The 18,832-nt window shown below is 40.9% G+C and overlaps 1 protein-coding gene across 2 annotated transcripts in view; it reads left to right on the top strand.

Moving 5' to 3' along the window:
* Positions 1–12,142: 12,142 nt before the first annotated feature.
* The window catches only part of PLEKHH2 (pleckstrin homology, MyTH4 and FERM domain containing H2), a 118,778-nt gene continuing 112,088 nt past the window's right edge, over positions 12,143–18,832 (top strand). For both annotated transcript variants that reach the window (XM_036752063.1, XM_036752064.1), the window contains exon 1: positions 12,143–12,246. The gene's annotated coding sequence lies outside the window, so the exon portion shown is untranslated. The remainder of the gene's footprint in view (positions 12,247–18,832) is intronic.

The raw sequence follows: 18,832 nt of genomic DNA, 5'->3' as shown, positions 1-18,832 counted from the left end.
GTCATTCAACATTCCCATTGCCTAGAAAAGTTGAACAGATACAAAATCATCCCTAAAACAAGAATGTCAAAAGGGTTATCAAATCATGCCAGTCAGCAGATCTTGATTTCCTTATCAATCAGAAGGATGTGAAGCCAAGAATAGCCTCTCTTTAGAGTACAAGCTCTTTTGCCAAACATTACTGACGAAGGGACAGAACAATATTGCCTCAAAAAACAGCAAAAAGATATTAAGAAAACAGCCCTACAAAGAACCTGCTGAGATCCATCCAAATCAGTTCCACCCAAAAGCCTTTGCAGAGGCAAGCAGAAGAACAAAACAAACAAACAACAACAGCAATAAATTAATGGAGGATAACTGTTAATGTTCCTGTAGTGATGTTGTCTTTGGAAATGGTAATGAACTATTCATAAAAGCTACGTCTGTCCAGCCCTAGTCTCTGTCCTGAGCTCCAATCCCACATCACCAAATGTCTACTAGATATTTTAAGTCAGATGCCCTGGTGACATCTCAAACTTGATATCTCCAAAACTAAATTCATTATCTTTTCCCCATAATCTTCTTTCTGAGTGGAGTGGGGACTCATACTTGTTCAGACCCTTATCACCTCTCCCCTGGTCTCTTGTAATAGCTTCCTAAATTGCCTTCTTATCTCAAGTCTCTCTTCCCTTCAATCCATCCTCCACACAACTGTTGAAGCAATTTTCCTAAAACAGGACTTTGACAATGATACTCCATTACTCAATAAACTCCAGTGGCTTTACCTCTAGGATTGTACATGTAATCTCTGTCTCAGAGATCATTGGTATGGGACTCTCTCCTCAATAAGGTGGAGATGAAGGCATGAAGGGTGGGGTGGAGTTGGGGACAGCAGGACAGCTCCAGCATTCCTCTGTCTTCTTCAGGAGGCTTGAGTCCTTTAGAACACTTTTGGCTTCCATTTTCAAGAAGGAAGATGGAAGAGGCCAATCCCACCTCAGGTTGCCAATGGGAAAGACTTTGGAAAGACATGAGAGGAGCTCTCTGTCCTGAGTTTGCTACAGTAGAGACTTTGCAGAGTTTCCCCTTGGGCGTGATCTAGAACTCTCTCTCTCTCTCTCTCTCTCTCTCTCTCTCTCTCTCTCTCTCTCTCTCTCTCTCTCTCTCCCCACCCCCCCCTCTCTCTCCCTCTCTCCCCACCCCGCCTCTCGCTGAGTTGCTCCCAATTGGAGAGCTTCTTCATTCTGTATTGCCTGGTACCTATTTCCTACGTATGCCTTCTCTTATTTCTATTTTGCTACCATTTCAGATAAATGGGTTTTCTTTGATAATTGCTGTATGCCCATTGAAGAATTAATATTTGGTGGGAAAAAGGTCAAGCCTTGGATCTAAAGCTGGGGGTCCTGTTTCCCCCCAATAATGACATAGTGATCAAAAGTTACATCCCACCCAATCATATCCCCTAGACTAATCATTTTTAAGGGACCAGGTAGACAAAATTCTAGTCCAGTATCCCCTCTCTCTGAGGAGAGCAGAGTGGTCACTGGCCAAAGCTTCCTGCTTCCCCTCGTGGCAGGAGTTAAAGTCTCCCTTAGAGAAGGATGGGGGAGAAGAGGCTAGAGATGTCCACCCTGCCTCCGTTCAAGCCCATCCTATGTGTTGGGGAACAGTTCTTCACTACACATGGGGCCACTCTTTGCAAATGCAAACTATTTTAACATTTAAAGCTCTTCAGAACTTAACCCCAAACTACCTTTTCAGTCTGATTATTCATTACTCAATCCCCTCCAGTCAAATTCCTCTTATTGCTGTCCCTCACACTAGTTACTGAGTCTCCCTTCTCCATGCCTCGGTGCTGACTCTTCCTGGTTCCTAGAATGCACTTATTTTCATTGATGCCTCTGGGAATCTCTGGTTTCCTTCAAATCTCAGCTTACATGCTACTTTCAGTGTGAGGTCTTTCTTGGTTCCCCAGCTTCTAGTATCTCCCTCTGTGGTTAATATGTATCTCTTTTGTATGAGAAATATCTACATGTGTCACCCATTGGAATGTAAGCTCCCTGAGGGCAAGGATTCTTTTGCTTTTATCTTTGTATCCCCTGAAATGAGTATAGTGCTGGAAATATAAGGCCAGGGATAAAAAAAAAAAGGACCTATGATTCCATTACATATAAGGTGTTCCTGGATGGAGAAATGCCCTTTACCAGTTCAGGTCAGGATCTTCTCTGCAACTTAACAGTTTTAGAGAGTTGCATAGATGGCTGGATGGCTGGATGGCTAAAATATTTATTTCCAAATGCTATGCTAAGCACTAGGGATATACTTCAAGCAAACAAGTTAGTTCTTATCTTGAAGAAGTTTATATTCTAGTGGAAGAAGACAACATATGAAGGGTAGCTGGAAGAGGCACAAGGAGGCAATACAGACATATTATGGCATTGTGTAGAGATGGCCAAGAAACCTTGGGAACTAAGCTAGAGGCTAAGTGACTTGCCCAGGGGTCACCTAACTGATGTGCATCAATAGAGGGATTTGAGCTCAGGTCTCCTGGACGTGCTCTATGTTCTACTTCTATTAATATGAGGCATAGAAGGTCCTTGGGTAGTAGATAGTGTAGATGGTGTAGCAGATAGAATTCTGGGCCTTGAGTCAGCAAGACTCATCTTCCTGAGTTCAAATTTGGCCCCAGATACCTACTAGCTGTGTGACCCTGGGCAAGTCATTTCACTCTGTTGGCCTCAGTTCCTCATCTGTAAAATGAGCTGGAGAAGGAAATGACAAACCTCTCCAGTATCTTTGTCAAGAACACTCCATTTGGGGTCATGAAGAGTCACAACTGAGCAACAACAAATAGAAGATCCTTAATAAATGCTAGTTTTTTTATCTTTTGATTAATACCCACCACACTTGTATTCTGTCATACCAAGCTACCTGCACACTCATCCTCATGTTCGTTTCCTCCCTACTCTCAACCTGGGACTCTGAGGTCTCCATGACACTTCCCACACCCACACATACTTTCCAGATCCCCTTCATGTGTTTTCTTCCCCAATAGAATGTAAGCTCCTTGACATTAGAGATTGCCTTGCTTACTTGTATTTGTACTCTTCCCCTGCCCTGGAATAGAAGAGTATTTGACACATAAAATATGTTCATGCTATCACTCTATCTATCTATCTCTCTATCTCTCCCATTTCTCTCTTTTTAACTCTCTATTCTATCTCTCCATCTATCTCTCTGTCTTTCTTTCTTTTTTCTCTCTCTGAATAAGTGGCAATAGTGCTTTAAAAGATGAAATTAGGGAGGCAGAGCCAAGATGGCAGAGAAAAGGCAAGGACTTGCCTGAAGAAGATTACAGGAGTCTCTTTGCTAGCACTAAGGCAGGACTCTGTTGCTTTGCCCATACTCAGATCCAGGTCACAGTCCTGGTTAGCAGTCCCGGAGCAAAGAGGAGTACTAGCACAGTAGAACTGTCAGCCTCAGTGGAGCAGGGACCCTCCTTATAGTTCCAGGGCAGAAAAGAGTGCCTGTGGTCACTCATAGAGCAGAGAACAGGCCAGGAGAGTAATAAACACTTCTCCTTAGATCACAGCACTGAACTGAAAACTTATAATTCCCTAGAAGTGTCTTTGAAAACAGCTGCAAAAATCCCTGAAGTTTGGGACAGTACACCTTCCACCCTGGAAGCAGAGCCCTATTTTAACAAACAGTTAAAAGTCAAGTAATAGGCTGGGAAAATGAGCAAACGACCAAAAAAATTTTGACCATAGAAAGTTAGTTTGTGACAAGGAAGATCAAAACACACACTCAGAAGATAACAAAGTAAAAACTCCTACATCCAAAGCCTCCAGGAAAAATATGAATTGGTCTCAGGCCATGGAAGATCTCAAAAAGGATTTTAAAAATCAAGTAAGAGAAGTAGAGGGAAAATTGGGAAGAGAAATGAGAGTGATGCAAGAAAATTATGAAAAATGAGTCAATAGTTTGGTAAAGGAGACACCAAAAAATACTGAAGAAAATACCTTATAAAACAGACTAGGCCAAATGGTAAAAGAGGTCCAAAAAGCCAATGAGAAGAATGCCTGAAAAAAGTAGAACAGGCCAAATGGAAAAAGAGGTACAAAAATTCACTGAAGAAAAAAAAAACTCCTTAAAAAAATAGAATTCACCAAATGGAAAAGGAGGTACAAAAACGCACTGAAGAAAATAATTCCTTAAAAATTAGAATTGAGCAAATGGAAGCTAATGACTTTATGAGAAATCAAGAAACAATAAAACAAAAGTAAGAGATTGAAAAAAATATAAGACAATGTGAAATATCTCACTGGAAAATAGATCCAGGATAGATAATTTGAAAATTATTGGACTACTTGCAAGCCATAATCAAAAAAAGAGTCTAGACATCATATTTCAAGAAATTATCAAGGAAAACTGTCCTGATATTCTAGAACCAGAGGGTAAAATAGAAATTAAAAGAATCCACTGATCACCTCTTGAAAGATATCCCAAAATAAAAACTCTCAGGAATATTATAACCAAATTGCAGAGTTCTCATGTCAAGGATAAAATATTGCAAGCAGCCAGAAAGAAACAATTCAAGTATCATGGAGCCATAGTCAGGATAACACAAGATTTAGTAGCTTCTACATTAAAGGATCAGAGGTCTTGGAATACGATATTTCAGAGAGCAAAGGAACTAGGATTACAACAAAGAATCACTTACCCAGCAAAACTAAATATAATCCTTCAGGGGAAATAATGGATATTCAATGAGATAGAGGACTTTCAAGTATTCTTGATGAAAAGACCACAGCTGAATAGAAAATTTTACTTTCAAATACAAGACTGAAGAGAAGCATAAAAAGGTAAACAGGAAAGAGAAATTATAATGGATTTAATAAGGCTAAACTGTTTACATTCCTTCATGGGAAGATGATACTTGTAACTCATCAGAACTTTCTCATTATTAGGGCAGTTAGAAGGAGTGTGTGTGTGTGTGTGTGTATGTATATGTATATATATGTATATGTATATATATACATATGTATGTATATATATACATATACATATATATATATATTTAGACAGAGGGCACAGGTATAAGTTGAATATGAAAGGGATAATATCTAAAAAAATAAAATTAAAGGGTAAGAGAGGAATGTACTGGAAGAAAGGGAAAGGGAGAGGTAGAATGGGGTAAATTATCTCATATAAAAGAGGCAGGAAAAAGCCTTTACAGTGGAGGGGAAGATGGGGGAGGTAAGAGGGAGTGAGTGAACCTAACTCTCATCAGAATCGGCTGAAAGAGGGAATAACATACACACTCAATTAGGTATAGAAATGTATCTTACCCTACAGGAAAGGGGAAGGGGAAGGGGCTAAGAGAATGGGGAGTGATAGAAAGGAGGGCAGATTGAGAGAGGGAGTAGTGAGAAACAAAACACTTTTGAAGAGGGACAGGGGGAAAGGAGAAAGAGAATAGAATAAACAGGGGGAAATGGGATGGAGGGAAATACAGTTAGCAATAGTAACTGTGAAAAAACTTTTGAAGCAAGTTTCTCTGATAAAGACCCCATTTCTCAAACATATAGAGAACTCAAATTTATAAAATAAGAGCCATTCCCCAATTGATACATGATCAAAAGATAAGAACAGTTTTCAGATTAAGCAAAGTCATCTATAGCCATATGAAAAAATGCTCTAACTCTATTGGTTGGAGAAATGAAAATTAAAATAGTTCTGAGGTACTAACTCATACCTATTAGATTGGCTAATAGGACAGAAAAGGAAGATGACAAATGATGGAGGGGATGTGGGAAAAATGAGACATTAATGCATTGTTGGTCAAGTCATGAACTGATTCAACTATTCTGTGGAGCAATTTGGAACTATGCCCAAAAGGCTATAAAACTATGCATACCCTTTGACCTAGCAATACCACTACTTGGTCTGTATTCCAAAAGAGATTTTTAAAAAAACCAGAAAGGAAAAGGACCTATATGTACAAAAATATTTATAGCAGCTTTTTGGGGGGGCAAAGAATTGGAAATTGAGGGGATACCCATCAACTGGGGAATGGCTAAACAAATTGTGGTATATGATTACAATGGAATGCTATTGTGCTATAAGAGATGATGAGCAGGATGCTCTCAGAAAAACCTGGAAACAGTTATGTGAGCTGAGGCAAAGTGAAATGTACTGTGCACAAAGTAAAGACAATATTGTAAGATGATCAGCTGTGAATGACTTAGAATGTCAATGATCCAAGGCAACTCTGAAGGACTTATGATGAAAAATGCTATCCATCCCCAGAGAAAGAACTGATGGTGTCTGAATACAGATTGAAGGATACTTTTTTTACTTTATTTTTCTTGAGGTGTTTTTTTGGTCTATGGTTTCTTTTACATTGTGACTATTATGGATATGTTTTGCATGACTACACATGTATAATCTATATAGAATTGCTTGCCTTCTCACTGGGGGTGGGGAAGGGTGGGGAGGGGAAAAGGGAGAGAATTTGGAACTCAAAGTTTTAAAAACAATTATTAAAAATTGTTTTTACATGTAACTAAGAAAAAATAAAATACTAAATAATTTTTTTTAAAAGATGAAATTAGAAAAAATGCCTGGAAGTGAACACAAACATAAAAAGGAAATCTGTCCTGGAGTCATCACAATTTTAAATATGCTCATGGGTCACTTTTCAAGATATCTCTGAAAGGGATAGATTTTAAAATAATGATAAAGGTCACAGATGTTGCTTTTGTTAAAAAAGAAAAAAAAGAGGCAACTGAGAAGACATCTGTAACAAATACCTGCTTTTTCTCTCTTTTTACAATCTGTCTTTGCACCCAACTGAAAAGTATCAAAAAGACAGGATTCTATGATGTCTATCATTTGTCAGGCTTTTTGAAAAAGTATTTTACTCAGTAGAACAAAATATCTCTTTAAAGACTCTTCTCAAACAAGGTCATAGGATCATAGATTTAGAACTAGAAGGAGTCTTGGAAGCCTATTAGTCTGACTTCCTCATTTTACTGAACAGGAGTTTGAGGTTTCTTGCCATATGACCTTGAGGGACTTACTTGAGTTCAAACAAGCCCTCAGTGGTGGAGGCAATACTTGAATCCAGATTCTCTAACGTCAAATCCAATGTTCTTTATACTGTACCATGTCAACATCGCCCAAACAAAATAATACAAGAATCTGTGACAAATGTGACTATGGAGTCACATGGCATAGTCAACTGACATAGTCATGATTATGGACTTCACTTAATGACCTGCAAAGTATTAACATCCAACATGACATAAAAAAGGAAGACAGTCGCACACTTATGGTGTTGGCCAGTGTCACAGAGATGCCTTTTTCAGAGTCAAATAGAAGACATATCCTTCATCAATGGCCAAGTTCCCCAGATGCTTCCATTCACAGATGACCTGGTAATAATTATATTTAATCCTCAAATCCTACAAAACTTCCTCAGTGATACCTAGAGTTATTTGCAAAAAAATCAATTTAACCATATACAACACACAAAAGAGGAACACAAAATAGCATCATATAGGAGAAGCACATGGCAGTGGTGGGCAACATAAGCTTGCCCAGGTGAGCCCAAGACAGGAAGTTCTTGGAGCCTGAACTCCTGGCTGCCTTCTTTTGTCTTTCAATTTCCTTTTCTGAATACAGGTCATACATTCCTGATCTTGAGAAAGGATGTTTCCAGCCCTGGGCTTAACTGATGGATAATTCTGAGTTCCTGAGCTTCTGAGTTCAAGAGTCAAGCACTAGCTGCCCAGAGGGAGAGATTTCCTTAACAACATTCTTCTCAGAGGAGGAAGATAACTTGTAGAGGGATTGCCCTGCAGCTGAAAGACTAAAATCATGCCATGAGGGGTCAGGAGAGCTAGACCTTGCCAATCTCTCATATTGCTATGAGTTGTTCAGACAGGGCAGGTCTCAGGCTAACGGGGAGTATTTGTTCAGTGTAAAGTGTTTTGTTTTGTTTGTTTTATCTTTCAGGGAGAGATGGTGTAACTGCATACTTGAGTATTTTATATTTCCTGTATGTGTTTATGTCAGTCTAGAAGCATTTTTTAAGTGCCTACCATGTATCAGGCATTGTACTAAGCCCTGAGGATACAACAAAGGGTAAAAAAAAAAACAGAGTCCCTGCTCTCAAGGAGCTCATGGTCTGATGGGGGAGACAAGATGCAAACAACTATGTGCAAACAAGATGAATACAGGATAAATTGTACTTAATCAAGAGAAGGAAGACACTAAGATTAAGAGATATCAGGAAAGGCTTGTCATAGAAGGTGGGGTTTTAGTTGGGACTTGTTGTTGTTGTTGGTTCTTTGTTTTTGAAGAGGACCAGTGACATTGAGGGATGATGTCTTGACTTGTGAGTGAATTGGGGTTGAGTGAAGCAGAGTTGCACAAAGTTGTCAGCCTTACTCTCTCTTCCAGAGTCACAGAGGTCCAATGGTAACACAAAAGTCAAGATGACTGGTAATGGCCCAGATGCCATAGATGACCTTGGCATCTTTGATGTCTGACCAACTTCTAAGTGTTCCACAAAGTCTACTTCAGCTGTCGACGTGACCATTGGGACTGCCAGCAGGCAGAGGTGAGGAGGGAGAGAATTCTATTCATGAGGGACAGCCAATGAAAATGCCTAGAGCTGGGAGGTGGATTGTCTTGTGTTGAAGAAAAGCAAGGAAGCCAAAGTCGTTGGAACATAGAAATCTGGGGCAAATGGGGAGAGGTGAGGGTAGAACAAGGTGTAAAAAGATTGGAAATGTAGACGAGGGCCAAGTTATGAAGGACTTTAAAAGCCAAAATTTTATATTTGATTCTGAAAGTGGTAGTCACTGGAATTTATTGAATAGGGGGCTAGTATGGTTCTGTGAGCTCTTTGTGTCTTATGCATTTTCAGAAGTAAAAGAAAAAAAAGCTGGCCCATACCTGAAACCATACTGTACATTGAATTCCTTTGCAAGTGAAACATGAATCGTACCTGTGCTTTATTCAGAGATTTCCCTGGCATTTTATTCCAGTGTATTCCACCTACCTGGAAATAATCCCTCTAGGGTCAGATTCTGAGGATAAAACCAGTCTGTTAAAGCCTAGAGGCCTTTGGGGTGGAACTACTAGCCACAGGTGATTATTATCCTCATTATCCAGCTGAGGTTAAATGACTTGTCCAGGGCCATTCATCCAGTAAGTATCAGAGGCAGGATTTGGAATTGTCTCTCTTGATTCCAATTCCATTTGGGAAATTGGAATTCTCCGAGTCTTTCTCTTCCACCAATAATTTTCCAGTAACGTTATACGACTACAAATTTGTTAGCACTATAATGAAGAATCAAAATTTCAATTGATCCAAATGGCACAGTGATAGAAAGATTCATGGTGGGTGAAAATAGGCTGCAACATAAGGCAATAAAAGGCTGATGATGATTCATGTGATATATACCATCAAAGAGGGGACCTTTGTTTAAACATTTGCTTTGAAAGAATATTTAGCACCTACTATGTGCCAAGCACTGTATTAGGTGATAGAGAAATGAATACTAAAGTGAAACAGTCTCTGCCTTTGAGGAGTTTACTCTTTTTTTGTGAGGCAGAGTTAAGTGACTTGCCCAGGGTCACACAGCTAAGTGTCAAGTGTCTCAGGTCAGATTTGAGCTCAGGTCCTCCTGATTCCCGGACTGGTGCTCTATCTCCTGTGCCACCTTGATGCCCTGAGAATTTACTTTTTAATGGGAGAGATAACACATGTAAAGGCTGGTAGTCAGAGAAGGGAATTTGGGTCACAGAAATGGTAGGTGTAGCCACAGAGCAATCAATAATCATGTCTGTTTCTAGAGGCAATGGTAGTATTTCTTTGGTTACTGCTTCCAGAGAAAGAATTGGAAAATGAGGGTGGAGGTTGAGAGAAGGGAGGGGGTCTTACAGGCCATGTAGTGGGGCAGACAGCAAGACGTCCAGAGTGGATAAGTGTATGATCTGGAGCCAGACACAGATTGGAGACATGGATAGTCTCTGGATTCTAACCATGCTGTTCCACTTGAGAAGAGCAAGTACAACAGTAGGGTAGATGACAGGATATCTGAGGTGGATGGTGTTGCAAGGGTTAATTATGTGCAGAGAAGACATTAATGGGACATGACTGAGTATAAAAACAAAAAAATAATATGGAAACTTTAAAAAGACATTATCAAGGAAATATATGGTGGGAAAGGAAGATGGGCCAGTTATGTATAAAGGGAGACAAAATATGGAAAGCCAAAACACTACATTGGTACACATAAGTCACCAAAGGAACAAGAAGAAAGGTACATTGGCAGTGTTCTTTATGAAAGATGTATAAAAGGAGGCAGAGGATGAGAACCAAAGTCACAGAATTTGAGAGTTGGAAGGGATTTCAGTCACCATCTAGTCCAACCTTTACACCCATGGAGCAAGTACCCACATTAGTGAGAGCCTAGATAGATTAAGGTACTGAATGAAATCTATTCCCAGGGCACTGTGCTAGAGCAGTGTGGTAGGAAAGTGTGTGCTGGACTAGGAATCAAAAGACTTAATATTTAATATGAGTTCCACTCCATACTAACTGTATGGTTTTGGACAAATCACTTAACCTCTGTGAAGTGTCATTTTCCTCATCCTAAAATGAAGGGTTAGAATACCCAATCTTTATTAAAGATATCTTCCACCTTAAATATAGGCTCCTACAGGATGCCTAAACTGCTGTTGCTTCTTGGGGAAAATCTAGTTATTACCTAAGTTAATAATTCACCACAATAGTAGTCTCTCTTCCACTGTAGTTTTTATATCTAGTTTTACTTGAAAAGATCGCCTGATATCCTATGCTGGAGAGATACACAGTGAGTGTAATTCATCTGCAATCTGTTAGCCATGATGACTTGGGCAGGATGTGATGTAGCTCCTGTAAGAGAGATTTATGGCAGTCAATGGACAGGAATTTCAGAGGATGAGAAGGTGTGGATGGGTTGGGATCTGCACCAGTGGTGGAATGCCCACAGGAATGAAATCAGGCAGCCAGTATCCTGTCTTCTTTCATCATCATTCTAAAGAGAAGGTGGGTTTTTTTTTTAAAGTAATATTAAACAGCTGGCAGATTTTGGATCTGCTGCTGCAAAAACGTAAAATTCACATTGTGCTAGGGCTGGCACCGCCAGACTTCATGCTACTGCCGGTTACACTGGACTCTCTGTAACAATCAGAAAAGAATTTTTTGAGTATTTTTTTTTCAGAAGTTAAGTAAACCGATCCTGGATCTTGACGTGATAAATGACTTGCTTTAAAAGCTTCCTTAACTCACTTAATCCACAGTCCTTTAGGGTTTACGTCTCCAAAATGGAAGCGATTTTACTGTATGTGAGGATTCTTTTTCGTGCTTGGTCATTACTGACCTAATAACTTGGTGTAAGTTACTTAAATTCTGTTTATTTAACTCCTGCTTTCTCTATAAAACCGGGCCAAGAGGGCTTGCTTGTTTGGTGAGGCAGCTTGGAGACAGTAAGGCATGTGCTGTGCATCAACAGCTCCCACAAAAGGCAGGAAGAATTTGATGTGTGGGGGTTGCATGGATCTGGTTCAAAATTAGTGCTCATCTGGAAGAAATATGAACGCCCGATACCGGCTGGCTGGTCTTTTCCTAGTAATAACAGTCTGCCTTTCCTTGGAGGAGCTCATTGTTTCGCAATATTTTATCTCCTTCGGGCTTGCTGTGCGTACTTGAAACAAAGCAAACTCAGAAATCCCCCGCAGAAGGGAAAACTCTGTTATTCCCATTTGCCAGCTGTGTAAACTGAGCGAAGTGACTTGCCTGACCTAGTGGTTTGGGGTCCGGTTTATCAACAGGATTGAAATCCCCTGTCCAGAATTCGGACCCAGGACTGCAGCAAGAGAGGCAGAATATTAAAAAGGGCAGGGAAATCCAGGCCACTAGACTGGGGGGCTTGGGACCACGGGTGGAATGGGGGAGGTGGGGAAGGGTCGCCTTGACCACGCCCCTCCGATGACGCTAAGGGACCTGCCCCACTCTCTCATTGGCCTCCAGAGGCGTCCGTCAGAGTAGTGGCGGCGACCCGCCCCCGCCTGACTCTCCGGGTGGGTGGGTTGGAAGAGACCGGGGCGCGGACAGCCCCGGGAGCCCCGGGACCAGCGGTAGCCGGGGACCCCTCCGCAACCGCTACCGCTGCCTCTGTCTCCGCCGTCCCCGGAACAGCAGCACAGGTAAGTGGGTGGCAAAGTCCGAGACCCCTCTAACTTCTTTGCGCCCCCTTGGGTCCTCAGGAGAGTCGCCTCTCCAAGTTCGAGCGCCAGACAGCCCTCCTGGGAGCAATGGTGCAGCTCCACTACGGGCAGGGAAGGGGGTAGAGGGGTAGGGGAACCCCCAGGAGGCCCTGGGCCAGGGCATGAAAAGGGACTCGGCCTCCGCTCCCGGTACCCCTGTCCCCATCCTCTTCCCACGATGTGCCTTGATTTCCTCGATGCCCACCCACCCAAAGGGGCATTGATCCGTGCGAGCGCGTCTTGGCTCTCGGCCAAGGGGCTTGGCTCCCGGACTGCGATCGCCGCTTGCCATGCTCTCCTCGGTTTGATGAATTAAAATAATTTGACCCCAGTCCCTCGCTTCTTCTCCCCTGCCTCCCAAGTGGGCACAAGGCGCTTTATGTAACTAGGGGTCTCCTGCCTACACGGACGTCCTATGACTTTTCCTTACTCCTCAACTTCATGTGGGTCTGTGTGGGGATAGGGTGTGGGGGGCGGGTGGGAGGACAGGGGCCTTTGGGGACTGTCAGGTGACTGAAACTTTCCCGGAGGGAAGAGTTAGGCAATTTATACTTTTCATAGCAACCGTGTGCATTTTAAAAGTTCGCCCTTGCTTGTAAAGTTATCCACGCAGAACCTAGCGCTTATGTCACTTTGTGTTTCTTGTTCCACCCACCAAGATTTCAGGGGTAAAAATGTTAAAACTTTAAGAAAACATTAACTGAAGCTGCTGCAAACTGTGTAATTTTAAGGTTACTCGTTCTCTTCCAATGCTGAGCTCTCACATAAATGACAGTACAAAATACTTTCCCCAGAAATACTATGAACATTTAAAATGACAGTATATTTTATAGATTGCAGAAGTATCTATATATGTCTGTACATATACACACAAATATATAAAACAAAGTAGTATCTAAACTATATTAAAAGGAAAATAAATGTAATAATCTAGTCATTATCTTTGACCAGTCCCTTCCCACCCCCATCCACTTCGAATTAAAACTTGTCTTTTAACAAGACAGGCAAAACGGGGATTTCTTCTGTTTTAGGGGGGAAATAACATATTTGCGGGCTGCTTAGAGATCAGAGGTACATAGGGAGACTGCAAATTTAGATAGCAAGAGTGAGCTTCAGTAGATGAACTCTCTATTTTTCTTTCCCTTTTCCTTTTGGGGAATTTGGGAGAGAAACAGGAAGTAGAGATTGAAAGAAAGAAAAAAAAACCATTCACTCCACAATTGTAAACAATTTATTTTATGTCAGTAAATATTTCCAAAGGTCCCTGGGGATGTTTGGAAAATCTGAAGCAAAGTAGTATCAATCACTGGCACTTGACTATAAAGTTGTTTTCAAATTTAAAATGTTTTAAACTATTTATATAGCGAATGTTCATAGCAGTTACAGCTGGGCAGTTAAGTATAGTAATGGAGACCAGAAAAAAGAGTACTATCATTCAGTCTTGACTCCTTATGATTATTTATTAGAGTTATAATTGGGGCAGCTAGGTAACATGGTGGATAGGGTACCAGGGCCTGGAGTCAGGAAGACTTATCATTCTGAGTTCAAATGTGGCCTCAGACACTTATTAGCTGAGTGACCCTGGGCAAGTCACTTAACCCTGTTTGCCTCAGTTTCCTCATCTGTAAAATGAGCTGCAGTAGGAAATGGCACACCACTCCATTATCTCTGCCAAGAAAACCCCAAATGGGGTCCCTAAGAGTCGGCTGTGACTCAACAAGGAAAGAGCTATAATCATTTCTACATCATAGGTACTCTATGACTAACCAATCAGTATAACATTAGTATAGATAATGGTGAAATCAGGTGACCAAGCTGCCATATTGCCTAGGTTACAATTGGATGGCTGTCCACCCAATTTTTTAAGTGGTGAAATGTTGGTAACATACCACTCCTGTCCTCAGAGTGTCATAATCTAGTAAAGGCAGGCTTTTTTTTTCCTTTCAGTTGGTGCATGCCTGTGTTCCAATATGCCCAGCCCCAGACTTCTCAAAAGTATCTTTCAAGATGTTGTATGTTTTAATTAAAATTGACCCCAAATGGAAAGAGAATGTGTCTTATTGTTTTCAAATGAGTATTCTCCTCTTCCTCCTAACATAGTTATACATTGTCTCATGCCTTCTTCCACCAAGTCTTTTCACCTCTGCCTGGCTTCTTTTTAAGCCTCGTTTAAAATCTCAACACCTGTGAGAAGCTTTGCCTGATTCCCTCGGTCATTGGCTCTAATTTATCCTATACATATCTTGTCTACCAGTAGTTGTTTTCATTTTGTCTTCCCCATCAGACTGGGAGCTCCTTGAGGGCAGGGATTGGAATTTTACTCTTTCTCTGTATCCCCAGCCCTTAACACAGTGTTATTAATAAATTAATAAATATTTATTCACTTACTGATAGCAGAATCCAGTCATATGATAATGCCCTATATAGTTGAAATTTAGTTTGGTTTCCCATTTCACCCAGTATTTCATCATTACTCATGAGTGGGAAAATTTTTTTTTCTTATCTTCCTTGAATCCTAAAGTAATTAGAAATAAATTACTTGGAAATTTTCAAAATTGCTTATTTTTATTAAGTTAAAATTAGCATATTAGCAAACATGTCTTTGGGGAAAAGCACTAAGGAGAGGAGATCAGTTATATACACAAGCATTATTCAAAATAGTGTGAGGAACTAAGTGCTATGAGTGTTCAGGGGTAGATGAGATCACTTCTGGCTGGGCAGACCAGAGAAAGATTCATGAAAGAGATGGCCTTTGAACTAGTCTTCGAAGGATGGGTAGGATTTTTAACAGGAGGAGATAAAAGTGGAGGAGAGGCCCTTTTGAGCTTAATGAAAGTGTGAGAAAAGGAGCAGAGGCAGAAAAGCCTGGACCATGTTAGGGAATGGCAGGTTTTCTAGTGGAATGCTATATTAATATAATAAGAGCTAAGGCTCAAAGAGTAGGCTGAGTCTAGCTCAAAGAGGGCCTTGAATGCTAGGCTGAAGATCATAGGATCGTAGATTAAACATGAAAGGGAATTTAGATACCATCAAGTCCAACCCCTTCATTTTACAGTTGAAGAAACTGAGGCAGAGAGTTTCAGTGACTTGCCCATGATCAAACAGGTAGTAAATGTCTGAGACAGGACTGAATTTCAGGTTTCCTAACTCCAAACCTAGCATTCCGTCCACTACCACCTAGCTGGAGTTGAAACTATTCCATGAACAATTGGGAACTATTAAAATTCTTTGAGTAGGAGGGTAGCATGATCACAGCTGTTCAGGAATATTAATTTCATGGTGGTACATAAGATAGATTAGTTGAAGGAGGGGAGATGCTTGAGATGAGTAGACAGGAAGCCATTACAGTTTTCTAAGCAAGTAGTAGCAAGGGCTTGCACTAAGGTGGTGGTGATGGGAATAGAAAATAGAAAGGAGGCCGGTGTGGGAAAAGTTGCCGAAGGAGAAATTAGTAAATGATTAAAGTATCAGGAGCAGGCCTGGAGGGTTTAGTGGACTGCTAGATGTATGAGTTGGCAGTGTGATAGTCAAAAAAGCTACTGTGAGCTGAGCCTGCATCAAGAGAAGCAGAGGGTTCCTGATGGGAAAGAGGATAGTCACTGAAGAGTGGTTAGAATAGTACAGGTTGAATGTGCAGAGGACAAGTCTTGGCTCAGTGTACTTCCTGACACTTAGAAATGTCCTAGAGAGGAATGAGCTCCCTTGGGAGATTGTAGATTTGGCCTCTCTGGAGGTATCCTGGCAAAGGCTGGATGACTTCTTGTTAGATGTGTTGTCAAAGGGACTTGTCAGGTACAGGTTCGACTCCTAGTCCTAGGACTCATAGTCCTAACTATGAGATTCTGTGATTTTGTGAAAAAATACTTGAAGGTTTCATGTGTGAATGATTAGGAAAATGGTGGATGTTATCAACAGGAATAGAGAAGGCAAGGAGGAGAAACAGGCTTTTCTTTTCTTTTCTTTTTTTTTGAGGAGGAGGAAGAAAATGAATTGTGTTTTGAACATTGCCTAGAGGGATGAGCCAGTACAGTCATCTAGAAATGAGGGTCTGGAGGACACCAGAGAGGTCAGGGACAGAAATTTGGAAGTTTTCCAACAGAGGATTGTGACTGGAGTTATAGGAGTGAAAATCATCAAGGGAGAGAGTATACGGAGTAAAAAGGGAAAAGGAGTAAACTGTAGAGGTGGAAATCCTTACATTTAGGGGTTGAGAGAAGAAAAAGGAACAAATAAAATTTAATAAAACAAATATAACATCGTAGATGACTAAGGTGAAAAAAAATCAGTTCGATCCCATAAGCATTATTTGGCAACTACTATGTGCTGTGGTAAGCACTGGGGATACAAAGACAAATCCCTACCCTCAAGGAGTTTATTCTCTATGGGCATAGCATTCTAACAGCTAAGTAAATTCATACAAAATAAGCTAAGTAAATTCATATGGTGTGTGTGCATATATTATATATATAATATATGTATATATATAATTTGTACATTATATATATATATAAACATACAAAATTATTTCAGGTGAGGCAAGGATAGAACAAGGATAGGCAAGATCAGGAAAGGGCTCATTTGGAGGTAGGCTGGGAGCTGAGCTTTGAATATAACTTGGCATTCTAAGAAGAGAATGTGAAGAGGAAGAGCATTCCAGGCAAGGGGGGCAGCCTGTGCAAAGAGGCCCAGAGGTAGTAGACAGAGAAGGAATGTTGTGTATAGGGTACAAAAATGGGCCAAGTTGGCTCTAATGTAGAGTTCAGGGTACATGAGGGGGAATAATGGAAGGTAAGTCTAGAAAAATAGGTTGGAGACAGATTATGAATAGCTTTAAATGTCTAGGCAAAAAGGAGGCACTGATGTATTTTGAGCCCAGGAGTGACATGGTTAGACCTGTGCTTTACAAATATACATTAGGCAGCTATGTGGAGGATGGATTGGATAGGGAAGAAGATGGAGGCAGTGTTAACATTTAGATGGCTATAGCAGTTAGTCTAGGTTAGAATTGACAAGGGGTTGAACTAGGATGTTGCCGTAAAGGTTTTAGCAAGAGGTCTAGTTAAAATCAGTAAATTGACAACCAATTGGATATGTGAATTAAGGGAATGGGAAGAGTTTATATGACAGATTCCAAACCTGGTTGACTAGAAAGGTGCCCTCCACAGAAATAAAGAAGTTAGGGGTAGGTTTAGAGGGAAAGATAATCAATTTTATTTTAGACATGCCAATTTTAAGATATTTATGGGATATCTAGGTAGCAATACCCCATAGACAGTTGGCTATGTGGGACTGGAATTCAGGAGAGCTATGAAGTAGAGCTTTGTCATAGAATCAGGCAATGCCTGTATAAGGAGGTTCCTTAAACCCATGGAAGTTAAGGAGATCCTAGAGAGAAAATTAGAGAGAGAGAAAAGAAGAGGGTCTCAGATAGAGAGCCCTGCTGTGTACCAGTGCTTAGTGGGCAGAACGTGGATGACAATCCCACAAAGGAGAAAGATGAGAAGCAGTCAGACACATAAGAGGAGAACCAGGAAGAGCGTTGTCATAAAAACCCAAGAAGGAGAGAATGTACAGAAATGAAGTCAATAGGCATTTATTAAATGCTTTACTATATGCCAGGTACTATGTTAACTACACAAATAAATGCAGGAACAATCCCTGCCCTCAAGCAGCAAGCATTCTAATAGAGGAAAAACACACGATTATATATACACAAGATAGATACAAATATGTATCTATCTAAATACACACGTGCACGCACACGTTCTGCCCACTAAGCACTGGTGCACAGCCGGGCTCTATCTGAGGCCCTCTTCTTTTCTTTCTCTCTAATTTTCTCTCCAGGATCTCCTTCCATGGGTTTAAGGATCCTCCTTATACAGGATGGGATGATGCATTACAGATGTCGAATACATAGTTGTAGATGCAAGACTGGAGGAGGAAAAGGTGAACATCAGGGTCAAACACTGTAGGGAAGCTAAGGAGGAGGAGGACTGACACATAGTCATGGAGATAGAAAGAAATCCTTTAGTGACATTGGAAAACAGCCTAGTTTCATTCTAGATTGCGAAGAATTAAGAAGTGAGTGAGAGGTGAGGAAGTGGGGCCAACCAGTACAGGCAGCTTCTTCTAAGAATTTGGCTTGTAAAGGGTGAGGCGTAACATGATTACTTGAGAGAATGGCAGGGCCAAGAGAATTTTGTTTGTTTTATTTTTGGAGGGGGCCAGGGAGCAGTAGAGAAGGATCTAGTGGACAAAGCAAAACTGAAGATTAGAGAGAGGGCATATAAAAGAGGCAAGCTCCAAGTACAGTCTGGGAAGGCTGGGATTACGAATACAAGAAGCAGAATTGGCCTTGGTGAAGAGCAGCGTCAACAGTTCTTATGGGATCAGGAAAAGAGAATGAAAATATCAAATGGAAAGGGATGGTGTTAAATATGGCAGCAGAGTCTTCTGTCACCTTAATTTAGACAATCAGTCAACAATTTATTCAGACCAACTGCTAATGGGCAAGTAAACCCAACAG

Source organism: Trichosurus vulpecula, chromosome 3, assembly GCF_011100635.1.
Source record: "Trichosurus vulpecula isolate mTriVul1 chromosome 3, mTriVul1.pri, whole genome shotgun sequence".
Taxonomy (NCBI): domain Eukaryota; kingdom Metazoa; phylum Chordata; class Mammalia; order Diprotodontia; family Phalangeridae; genus Trichosurus; species Trichosurus vulpecula.
The sequence above is the reverse complement of the archived record's forward strand: the minus strand, read 5'-3'. Positions and strand labels throughout refer to the sequence as shown.